This window comes from Leuciscus leuciscus, assembly GCF_965113295.1.
Source record: "Leuciscus leuciscus genome assembly, chromosome: 16".
Classification (NCBI taxonomy): domain Eukaryota; kingdom Metazoa; phylum Chordata; class Actinopteri; order Cypriniformes; family Leuciscidae; genus Leuciscus; species Leuciscus leuciscus.
The window spans coordinates 38,877,016-38,890,217 of record NC_138740.1 but is presented as its reverse complement, the minus strand read 5'-3'; the positions used below and the strand labels follow the sequence as shown (position 1 = coordinate 38,890,217).

Sequence of the window (13,202 nt, the reverse complement as noted above, 5' to 3'; positions counted from 1 at the left end):
AACTTGTATGCACTTTCCTGTGCTAGAGCAGTGTTTCATGATTTATGAGGTGAATGCATCATTAATATGCTAAATCTGAATACGTTTTCATGACTACTAAATATTTTGTGAATTGTGCTCTCAACTCGCCTGTAATTATTAGTCAGTGACTTTTACAAAACTACCCTAATTATAGTAAAAGTACTATTGTACACTAGCCTACTGTTCAAAAGTTTGGGGTCTGTAAGATTTTTAATTCTCTTCTTTATTTGATCAAAAATACAGTAAAAACTGTAATATTACAATTTAACATAGGCTATCTGTTTTCTATGTCATACTAAACTGTAATTTATTCAAATGATCAAAGCTGAATTTTCGGCATCATTACTCCAGTCATGATGATAATTCATTTTAATATGCTGATTTACAGCTCAGGAAACATTTCTTATTATTATCAATGTTGAAAACAGTTTCATATTTTTTGTGGAAACCATGATGCAGAATTATTTGATGAACAAAGTTGAAAGAACAGCATTTATATGAAGTAGTTTTTTTTAACAGTGAAAAACCCTTGACTGTCACTTTTGATCAATTTAATGCATCGATCCTTGTTGAATAAAAATATTAATTTCATTAAAAAAATCTTACTGACGTCAACATTTTGAACCGTTATATACACTTTTGCTTTGTTTATTGCAAAATAACTCCCGATTGTTTCTCTGTCATGTCATCTAAGCAAGGCTTCGTTTCCCAAACGCACTGGTCCTGTGCGCTCAGTAAAGCACCAGCATCGAACGCTCTCTGTGATTGATTGGTTTTGTCTTGTATCCAGATGACTAGGAGAAAAAGTTCTATCCTACACAATTATCCGCTAACATTCGCTTATTTTTCCACTTAGAAGCTTATTTTACGCACTGCATTGCGTGCTAAATTAATAAAAATTACTGGTAAAAAAAAAACACACATTTGGATCGATATTTTTATGTGAGGATCGATCCTTTTCGATACCACGTCAGTATCGATAGTATCGATACTTCAGGATCGATCCGCCCACCTCTAATTCTTGAGGAATAGTCGGAAAAAGACAGATGTTCGTGGGAGAACGCATTTATTGCAAGGTAAGTGAATTTACTACTATATTTTGTTACAATTCAACATCCTCTAACGTTTACTAAGATAATAAGTGAACATTTAAAAATGCACAGAACTAATAATCATCGTCTAAATATCGTACTGTATGCATTTTGATTTGACTGTTTCATCAGTCGACCAAAACAAAGCTGCTTATGGGGTAACTGGTGTAAAACATGCTTTTCCAATGGTACCTCGCTGTCTGTTAAATTGATATGCGAGAACAGAACTCGTTCAAATTTTCCGCGATATTTCAACGGTCAAAATGATACATCTCCCGCCTTAGCGCTGCTCTCAGGGCAGGAGTACTCAATAGATTCAAATCACTTTTATTTTTAGTGTAAAACGCGCTGCTCTCAGGGCAGGAGTACTCGATAGATTCAAATCACTTTTATTTTTAGTGTATTACGCGCTGCTCTCAGGGCAGGAGTACTCAATAGATTCAAATCACTTTTATTTTTAGTGTAATACGCGCTGCTCTCAGGGCAGGAGTACTCAATAGATTCAAATCGCTGTTATTTTTAGTGTATTACGCGCTGCTCTCAGGGCAGGAGTATAGATTCAAATCGCTTTTATTTTTGTGTATCATTCACGCGCTGCTCTCAGGGAAGGAGTACTCAATAGATTCAAATCACTTTTATTTTTAGTGTATTACGCGCTGCTCTCAGGGCAGGAGTACTCAATAGATTCAAATAGCTGTTATTTTAGTGTATTACGCACTGCTCTCAGGGCAGGAGTACTCAATAGATTCAAATCGCTTTTATTTTAGTGTATTACGCACTGCTCTCAGGGCAGGAGTACTCAATAGATTCAAATTGCTGTTATTTTAGTGTATTACGCGCTGCTCTCAGGGCAGGAGTACTCAATAGATTCAAATAGCTTTTATTTTTGTGTATCACGCGCTGCTCTCAGGGCAGGAGTACTCAATAGATTCAAATTGCTGTTATTTTAGTGTATTACGCGCTGCTCTCAGGGCAGGAGTACTCAATAGATTCAAATTGCTGTTATTTTAGTGTATTACGCGCTGCTATCAGGGCAGGAGTACTCAATAGATTCAAATTGCTTTTATTTTTGTGTATCACGCGCTGCTCTCAGGGCAGGAGTACTCAATAGATTCAAATTGCTTTTATTTTTGTGTATCACGCGCTGCTCTCAGGGCAGGAGTACTCAATAGATTCAAATCGCTTTTATTTTAGTGTATTACGCACTGCTCTCAGGGCAGGAGTACTCAATAGATTCAAATTGCTGTTATTTTAGTGTATTACGCGCTGCTCTCAGGGCAGGAGTACTCAATAGATTCAAATTGCTTTTATTTTTGTGTATCACGCGCTGCTCTCAGGGAAGGAGTACTCAATAGATTCAAATCACTTTTATTTTTAGTGTATTACGCGCTGCTCTCAGGGCAGGAGTACTCAATAGATTCAAATCGCTTTTATTTTAGTGTATTACGCACTGCTCTCAGGGCAGGAGTACTCTAGATTCAAATCGCTTTTATTTTAGTGTATTACGCGCTGCTCTCAGGGCAGGAGTACTCAATAGATTCAAATTGCTGTTATTTTAGTGTATTACGCGCTGCTCTCAGGGCAGGAGTATAGATTCAAATCGCTTTTATTTTTGTGTATCACGCGCTGCTCTCAGGGAAGGAGTACTCAATAGATTCAAATCACTTTTATTTTTAGTGTATTACGCGCTGCTCTCAGGGCAGGAGTACTCAATAGATTTAAATAGCTGTTATTTTAGTGTATTACGTGCTGCTCTCAGGGCAGGAGTATAGATTCAAATCGCTTTTATTTTTGTGTATTACGCGCTGTTCTCAGGGAAGGAGTACTCAATAGATTCAAATCACTTTTATTTTTAGTGTATTACGCGCTGCTCTCAGGGCAGGAGTACTTAATAGATTCAAATCGCTTTTATTTTAGTGTATTACGCGCTGCTCTCAGGGCAGGAGTACTCAATAGATTCAAATCGCTTTTATTTTAGTGTATTACGCGCTGCTCTCAGGGCAGGAGTACTCAATAGATTCAAATCGCTTTTATTTTAGTGTATTACGCGCTGCTCTCAGGGCAGGAGTACTCTAGATTCAAATCGCTTTTATTTTAGTGTATTACGCGCTGCTCTCAGGGCAGGAGTACTCAATAGATTCAAATCGCTTTTATTTTAGTGTATTACGCGCTGTTCTCAGGGCAGGAGTACTCAATAGATTCAAATCACTTTTATTTTTAGTGTATTACGCTCTGCTCTCAGGGCAGGAGTACTCAATAGATTCAAATCACTTTTATTTTTAGTGTATTACGCGCTGCTCTCAGGGCAGGAGTACTCCATAGATTCAAATCGCTTTTATTTTTAGTGTATTACGCTCTGCTCTCAGGGCAGGAGTACTCAATAGATTCAAATCACTTTTATTTTTAGTGTATTACGCTCTGCTCTCAGGGCAGGAGTACTCAATAGATTCAAATCACTTTTATTTTTAGTGTATTACGCGCTGCTCTCAGGGCAGGAGTACTCCATAGATTCAAATCGCTTTTATTTTTGTGCATTACGCGCTGCTCTCAGGGCAGGAGTACTCAATAGATTCAAATTGCTTTTATTTCAGTGTATTACGCTCTGCTCTCAGGGCAGGAGTACTCAATAGATTCAAATCGCAGTTATTTTTAGTGTATTACGCGCTGCTCTCAGGGCAGGAGTACTCCATAGATTCAAATCACTTTTATTTTTAGTGTATTACGCTCTGCTCTCAGGGCAGGAGTACTCAATAGATTCAAATCACTTTTATTTTTAGTGTATTACGCTCTGCTCTCAGGGCAGGAGTACTCAATAGATTCAAATCACTTTTATTTTTAGTGTATTACGCGCTGCTCTCAGGGCAGGAGTACTCCATAGATTCAAATCGCTTTTATTTTTGTGCATTACGCGCTGCTCTCAGGGCAGGAGTACTCAATAGATTCAAATTGCTTTTATTTCAGTGTATTACGCTCTGCTCTCAGGGCAGGAGTACTCAATAGATTCAAATCGCAGTTATTTTTAGTGTATTACGCGCTGCTCTCAGGGCAGGAGTACTCCATAGATTCAAATCGCTTTTATTTTTGTGCATTATGCGCTGCTCTCAGGGCAGGAGTACTCAATAGATTCAAATTGCTTTTATTTTAGTGTATAACGCGCTGCTCTCAGGGCAGGAGTACTCAATAGATTCAAATCGCTGTAATTTTTAGTGTATAACACGCTGCTCTCAGGGCAGGAGTACTCAATAGATTCAAATCGCTTTTATTTTAGTGTATTACGCGCTGCTCTCAGGACAGGTGTACTCAATAGATTCAAATCGCTTTTATTTTAGTGTATTACGCGCTGCTCTCAGGGCAGGAGTACTCTAGATTCAAATCGCTGTTATTTTAGTGTATTACGCGCTGCTTTCAGGGCAGGAGTACTCAATAGATTCAAATCGCTTTTATTTTAGTGTATTACGCACTGCTCTCAGGGCAGGAGTACTCTAGATTCAAATCGCTTTTATTTTAGTGTATTACGTGCTGCTCTCAGGGCAGGAGTATAGATTCAAATCGCTTTTATTTTTGTGTATTACGCGCTGTTCTCAGGGAAGGAGTACTCAATAGATTCAAATAGGCATGTGCCGGTATCACATTTTCATGCTGCGATTAATTGATTGAGCTTTTATCACGGTATACGGTATTATCACAATATTTTAATTGCACAAGATAAATGGATGGATTGGGGGGGATGCAGAATAAAAAAAACTTGCATCACAATAGGTGTAATTGTGATTGTCAAAACATTTGGTAACTAAACAGAATTTTATTAAGTTTAGTGACAACATGTTACAATGTTGACATGGTACAATGACTGGAAGGCCGGTTTGTATTATTGCTTAACACAATTTTCATGATTTCAATTCAAAACTTAAGTGATTTCAATCTTGATTCAATATTGACTCATTTTGGATAATTATTAGGAAGGTTACAGTAGATAGCCCACATGTTATTTTTTTCTCATGAAAAAAATTATAAATCTCACATAATGCTGTAAAGTAGCCTAACCATACAGAGAGCCATATCAGCTGGTATTATTAAAGGTTAAAAAATAACGAATTAAATCAAATATAATGTGGTTTTCATTAAAATAACCATTATGTTATGATGACACAAGTGATAAAATATAATAAAGTGCACATATTCAGCAAAATACTATTTGTTTTAGTCAACTAACGTGCTGGTCGTTAAATGGCTTTCCTGAGGTAAATGTTTACTGGAACTGAGGCACTACAGTGATCTGTCATGTCACGTCACATTTACAAGCGACAAAACAGTATATGTCTGAATTTCGTAATAAAATGGACAGAATCTGAGAGATGAGAATTTGTTTCATATCAAAAGTAACCTGCTCTGTCTTGTCTGTCGGTCTCCGTGTCCTCTTTGCTCCGCGATTTTTCTCTGCGTGAGAAAGGCGCGCGTCTCTCGCTGAATGCGTCGAGTTGGCAGCCCTGCTTTTAGAAGCGGGATAAATCCATAGACTGTATATGGATAAATCGTCGGCGGCGTTCCTCTTTCCGCCATGCTGCTTCTCCATCATGCGAGGACTGTTTACATTAGACTAGACTGCGCACTGCGCGCGCATGCTTAAGCATGTGGAGGATTGTTTACATCAGAGTGCATGCGCACGTGTTTGGCGCTCGAATCGCGCAGCACATACGCAGTGTTTGTTTAAGCGGTTGATGGAAAATAAGCTAACGCGCATTCTAAAAATCTAAATTCAGATCTATTACTTTTCACGGTATTTTGAAGTGCCCGCGATATCAATATCGTGCATATTCATTACCGCGATTTATTGCATTACCGAATACCGGCACATGTCTAGATTCAAATCACTTTTATTTTTAGTGTATTACGCGCTGCTCTCAGGGCAGGAGTACTCAATAGATTCAAATCGCTGTTATTTTAAGTGTATTACGCGCTGCTCTCAGGGCAGGAGTACTCAATAGATTCAAATCGCAGTTATTTTTTGTGTATTACACGCTGCTCTCAGGGCAGGAGTACTCAATAGATTCAAATCGCTTTTATTTTAGTGTATTACGCGCTGCTCTCAGGGCAGGAGTACTCAATAGATTCAAATCGCTTTTATTTTAGTGTATTACGCGCTGCTCTCAGGGCAGGAGTACTCTAGATTCAAATCACTTTTATTTTTAGTGTAATACGCTACTCTCAGGGCAGGAGTACTCAATAGATTCAAATCGCTTTTATTTTTAGTGTATTACGCGCTGCTCTCAGGGCAGGAGTACTCAATAGATTCAAATCGCAGTTATTTTTTGTGTATTACACGCTGCTCTCAGGGCAGGAGTACTCAATAGATTCAAATCACTTTTATTTTAGTGTATTACGCGCTGCTCTCAGGGCAGGAGTACTCAATAGATTCAAATCGCTTTTATTTTTAGTGTATTACGCTCTGCTCTCAGGGCAGGAGTACTCAATAGATTCAAATCGCTTTTATTTTTAGTGTATTACGCGCTGCTCTCAAGACAGGAGTACTCAATAGATTCAAATTGCTTTTATTTTAGTGTATTACGCGCTGCTCTCAGGGCAGGAGTACTCTAGATTCAAATCACTTTTATTTTTAGTGTATTACGCGCTGCTCTCAAGACAGGAGTACTCAATAGATTCAAATTGCTTTTATTTTAGTGTATTACGCGCTGCTCTCAGGGCAGGAGTACTCTAGATTCAAATCACTTTTATTTTTAGTGTAATACGCGCTGCTCTCAGGGCAGGAGTACTCAATAGATTCAAATCGCTTTTATTTTTAGTGTATTACGCGCTGCTCTCAAGACAGGAGTACTCAATAGATACAAATTGCTTTTATTTTAGTGTATTAAGCGCTGCTCTCAGGGCAGGAGTACTCAATAGATTCAAATCGCTTTTATTTTTAGTGTATTACGCGCTGCTCTCAAGACAGGAGTACTCAATAGATACAAATTGCTTTTATTTTAGTGTATTAAGCGCTGCTCTCAGGGCAGGAGTACTCAATAGATTCAAATCGCTTTTATGTCAGTGTATTAAGCGCTGCTATCAGGGCAGGAGTACTCAATAGATTCAAATCGATGTTATGTTAGTGTATTAAGCGCTGCTATCAGGGCAGGAGTACTCAATAGATTCAAATCGCAGTTATTTTTAGTGTATTACGCGCTGCTCTCAGGGCAGGAGTACTCAATAGATACAAATCGCTTTTATTTTAGTGTATTACGTGCTGATCTCAGGGCAGGAGTACTCAATAGATTCAAATCGCAGTTATTTTTAGTGTATTACGCGCTGCTCTCAGGGCAGGAGTACTCAATAGATTCAAATCGCTTTTATTTTAGTGTATTACGTGCTGATCTCAGGGCAGGAGTACTCAATAGATTCAAATCGCAGTTATTTTAGTGTATTATGCGCTGCTCTCAGGGCAGGAGTACTCAATAGATTCAAATCGCAGTTATTTTTAGTGTATTACGCGCTGCTCTCAGGGCAGGAGTACTCAGTAGATTCAAATTGCTTTTATTTTAGTGTATTACGCGCTGCTCTCAGGGCAGGAGTACTCAATAGATTCAAATTGCTTTTATTTTAGTGTATTACGCGCTGCTCTCAGGGCAGGAGTACTCAATAGATTCAAATCGCTGTTATGTTAGTGTATTTCGCGCTGCTCTCAGGGCAGGAGTACTCAATAGATTCAAATCGCTTTTATTTTTGTGTACTACGCGCTGCTCTCAGGGCAGGAGTACTCAATAGATTCATATCGCTTTTATTTTAGTGTATTACGCGCTGCTCTCAGGGCAGTAGTACTCCGATTCAAATTGACTTCAACATGCACTAACTGTGATAAGCATGTGACAATATAACTGTGTCCTTAGTGCTGTTTTGAGGGCATTATAAATGTAGCTTAAAGATCTTAAGATTTTTACAAGTAATTTTATTTGTTTACATTGGTACCACTTTACAATAAGGTTTCATTAATGTCCCTCGCACCAAGTTTACTCCACAATAGAAATAGTCCAGGAAATATTTTAAAATGAGGATGTTCATTGTGCAATATCCAAAACTGAAGCTTTCAGGTGAAATATATTTTACGTTTTGTTTTTTTATGACTATCAGCTTACATTGAAACCAACATCTTTATGTAATTCTTTTGCAGGAAGACCTACACTTCTGGAGAATTTAAGGAGGAACTGACAGACATTTGACCAGGCGACCCGTAGCGTTGGGCCTGGTTTAACGGGAAGCCCATTCAAGTTCAATGAAACCTGTCTAAAAGAAAAATAATAAAGCAATTAAAAACCTCTAAGAATAATGATATGAGCTAGTTTAAAGTACAACAGTTTAATGATAGGCTACATCTTTGCTATGCATTTTTTTGTGATATGTTTCTGTTTTATACATTTAATTCACTGGAAATGTTTTGTAATACTATAAAAAAGGAAAGTCATAATTATGCTTGAATTGATTATTTTGTTGCAAAATTGGACCAAAAGACAGTTCAATAAAAATATAATTAGTAAACTAGTTATTTACAATAAATTTTTGTTCAGTCATTAAATGAAATCAAAATTCCATACTTTTGTAAGGATGGATTTCCTACAGAGGTTCAGGCTGCAAGACTGCCGAATGACTAAAGAAACGTTGTTATTTTTATCCATTTTAAAATTCCATACTTTTGTAAGGATGTATTTCCTACAGGGGTTCAGGCTGCTAGACTGCCGAAAGAAACGATATCAGTAAGATGGTGGAAAACTGTAGATTTCTTGTCTATTACCACCCACTGCTACTTATATCAACAACGGAAATAAGCGCAGTTACAAGTTGTAACAACAGCTAAATATGTGGCAGATTGCAGCTATAGAGTGACGATATTGTTTTGCAATAGGTAGCACTTCAAAGTCAATACCTAATCAAAACTAGTTAGCACATTATATGTAATTGAAAGGGTTTAATGACACTATATATGGTTACACTTAAAGTTACAAAATAGATGTGATGATAAAAACTTATCCCATCCCAAAATACCATTAATTATACCCCCCATATATGTAAAGTGTTACCTGAGAGATATAAAGAGAGGGAGAGGTTGTAGAAAGAGACAAAGAAAGAGAGCCAGAGAGTAAAAGGGACAGAGAAACTGTTTTAATCTTTGATGCCTTCCTTGACCATGTGTCTGTAACCCAAATGTGAGACGTTCAAATCGACTCATCAGATAATTACAATTTCCCCCATTGTAAAAGGTGTGACAATTCGTAGACCCCCGAAGTACACACATTTTGACCTACAGGCCTTGAGCACTATCAGCACCTCTGCCTTTAGGAACTCCAAATGGTACCCTGGGGTAAGAAAGGGGAATTGAAACAGTAAAAGAAAATGTTTTTGTTCATTTTCAAATATCTTTAATTATTTTCAATCTTACACTTTTCCACACAGACTTAAAATTGCAATACTCTAGATTTTTCTAACCATATTAAACATTAATGATTCATAAAACATATTTTTGGCATACAGTACAATCAGTACAAAAGTTTTCTGGAAGTGATAAGCACTAACAGGATGAGAAGAAACCTAAAATGCTTTATAACCTGTGTGGTTTGATGTTGCATGACCACTAAGTTAAATGGTAGTCTGATCCTTTATCTGTTGCTGGTAGAGGGGTAAATGCACATTCATTTAGTGATATTCAAAAGAGACTCGCTTATCATGAAGACAAACAATCTCTAAATGATCACTTAACTTTTGACATGAATTCAATCTGCTTTTGATAAATGCATTTTTCGAAAATCTTAAGTTTATATTTTAGAAAAAAGAATGGTGGGAAAAGTATAGAAACTAAAATATTTTTTCCATACTTGGAAATTACTCTAATCAAATGCCAAACTTTTCCAAATTGCCTAGGAACCCTGAAATTAAAAGTCTTTGTTTCTCTGCAATACTCAGTGGAAAATTAAGTATTTGAACATAGATCCACATTTTGCAATCACATTTATGCATCACAAAGTCAACACTGAGATTGCGTGCTTGTATCAGGTGGAACCAAACGCTCTCCATCTTTGCATCCAGGCCTTAATCATAGACTGGGTAGCATCAGGCATCTTCAGTGTTGGCTCCTTTTATTCATCCAGTTTCTGCCAGCTCATTCAGGTAACTGAAGAATGAGATAAAATAACAAGTTAATAATAGACCAAAAAGAAATGGTCTACTTATGTAACAACAAAACGATTAAAAAGAATCAAATATAGCCTACCCTTGAAAATGTGTAGGGCTATAGATTTACTAGACTATAAAACCAGAAAAAACATAAACAGAAAAAAAAGAGTATTTTGTACTGTATATTTTGGTATTGTGGGACAACTTTGCTTTAGTTTTACAAAAGTGATGCCCTGAAGAATGCCCTGGGAGCTGACAGCCATGTTTACTGAATGTTTTTATGAGTGATGTTTTTTTGTTTTGTTTTTAATTAACAATGATTAGTTATAGAGAAAAATTTAATCATTCTAGAACTGAGCTTAGTGTATCGAAAATTATTGCAGCACATAGTATCAATACTACTGTATATTCCTGCAATACAGGAATATTACAGGACCTCATTTCTAGGTAAATGCAAAGCAATTAGAATCTCTTGAGTACTCCTGCATGGAGCATGGAGTATTGCGCTAAAAGAACAGCGATTTGAATCTATTGAGTACTCCTGCCCTGAGAACAGCGTGTAATGCACAAAAATAAAAGCAATTTGAATCTATTGAGTACTCCTGCCCTGAGAACAGCGCGTAATACACTAAACATAACAGCGATTTGAATCTATTAGAGCAGCGCGTAATACACTAAACATAACAGCGATTTGAATCTATTGAGTACTCCTGCCCTGAGAGCAGCGCGTATAAACATAACAGCGATTTGAATCTATTAGAGCAGCGCGTAATACACTAAACATAACAGCGATTTGAATCTATTGAGTACTCCTGCCCTGAGAGCAGCGCGTATAAACATAACAGCGATTTGAATCTATTGAGTACTCCTGCCCTGAGAGCAGCGCATAATACACTAAAATAAAAGCGATTTGAATCTAGAGTACTCCTGCCCTGAGAGCAGCGCGTAATACACTAAAAATGAAAGCGATTTGAATCTATTGAGTACTCCTGCCCTGAGAGCAGCGCGTAATACACTAAAATAAAAGCGCTTTGAATCTATTGAGTACTCCTGCCCTGAGAGCAGCGCGTAATACACTAAAATAAAAGCGATTTGAATCTATTGAGTACTCCTGCCCTGAGAGCAGCGCGTAATACACTAAAATAAAAGCGATTTGAATCTATTGAGTACTCCTGCCCTGAGAGCAGTGCGTTATACACTAAAATAAAAGTGATTTGAATCTATTGAGTACTCCTGCCCTGAGAGCAGTGCGTAATACACTAAAAATAACTGTGATTTGAATCTATTGAGTACTCCTGCCCTGAGAGCAGCGCGTAATAAACAAAAAATAAAAGCGATTTGAATCTATTGAGTACACCTGTCCTGAGAGCAGCGCGTAATACACTAAAATAACTGCGATTTGAATCTATTGAGTACTCCTGCCCTGAGAGCAGCGCATAATACACTAAAATAAAAGCGATTTGAATCTATTGAGTACTCCTGCCCTGAGAGCAGCGCGTAACACACTAAAATAAAAGCGATTTGAATCTATTGAGTACTCCTGCCCTGAGAGCAGCGCGTTATACACTAAAATAAAAGTGATTTGAATCTATTGAGTACTCCTGCCCTGAGAGCAGTGCGTAATACACTAAAAATAACTGTGATTTGAATCTATTGAGTACTCCTGCCCTGAGAGCAGCGCGTAATACACTAAAATAAAAGCGATTTGAATCTATTGAGTACTCCTGCCCTGAGAGCAGCGCGTAATACACTAAAATAAAAGCGAATTGAATCTATTGAGTACTCCTGCCCTGAGAGCAGCGCGTAAAACACTAAAATAAAAGCGATTTGAATCTATTGAGTACTCCTGCCCTGAGAGCAGCGCGTAATACACTAAAATAAAAGCGATTTGAATCTATTGAGTACTCCTGCCCTGAGAGCAGCGCGTAATACACTAAAAATAACTGTGAGTTGAATCTATTGAGTACTCCTGCCCTAAGAGCAGCGCTTAATACACTAAAAATAACAGCGATTTGAATCTATTTAGCACTCCTGCCCTGAGAGCAGCGCGTAATACACTAAAAATAACTGCGATTTGAATCTATTGAGTACTCCTGCCCTGAGAGCAGCGCGTAATACACTAAAAATAACTGTGATTTGAATCTATTGAGTACTTCTGCCCTGAGAGCAGCGCGTAATACACTAAAAATAACAGCGATTTGAATCTATTGAGTACCCCTGCCCTGAGAGCAGCGCGTAATACACTAAAATAACTGCGATTTGAATCTATTGAGTACTCCTGCCCTGAGAGCAGCGCGTAATACACTAAAATAACTGCGATTTGAATCTATTGAGTACTCCTGCCCTGAGAGCAGCGCGTAATACACTAAAATAACTGCAATTTGAATCTATTGAGTACTCCTGCCCTGAGAGCAGCGCGTAATACACTAAAAATAAAAGCGATTTGAATCTATTGAGTACTCCTGCCCTGAGAGCAGCGCGTAATACACTAAAATAAAATCGCTTTGAATCTATTGAGTACTCCTGCCCTGAGAGCAGCGCGTAATACACTAAAAATAACAGCGATTTGAATCTATTGAGTACCCCTGCCCTGAGAGCAGCGCGTAATACACTAAAATAACTGCGATTTGAATCTACTGAGTACTCCTGCCCTGAGAGCAGCGCGTAATACACTAAAATAACTGCAATTTGAATCTATTGAGTACTCCTGCCCTGAGAGCAGCGCGTAATACACTAAAATAAAAGCGATTTGAATCTATTGAGTACTCCTGCCCTGAGAGCAGCGCGTAATACACTAAAATAAAAGCGATTTGAATCTATTGAGTACTCCTGCCCTGAGAGCAGCGCGTAATACACTAAAAATAACTGTGAGTTGAATCTATTGAGTACTCCTGCCCTGAGAGCAGCGCTTAATACACAAAAAATAACAGCGAT

The 13,202-nt window shown here is 37.8% G+C and overlaps 2 protein-coding genes across 5 annotated transcripts in view; one reads left to right on the top strand and one right to left on the bottom strand.

Moving 5' to 3' along the window:
- Positions 1-13,202, bottom strand: part of LOC309476989 (uncharacterized protein) — a 423,389-nt gene that overhangs the window by 108,006 nt on the left and 302,181 nt on the right. The window lies entirely within an intron of this gene.
- Positions 1-13,202, top strand: part of LOC309477007 (uncharacterized protein) — a 55,638-nt gene that overhangs the window by 683 nt on the left and 41,753 nt on the right. The window lies entirely within an intron of this gene.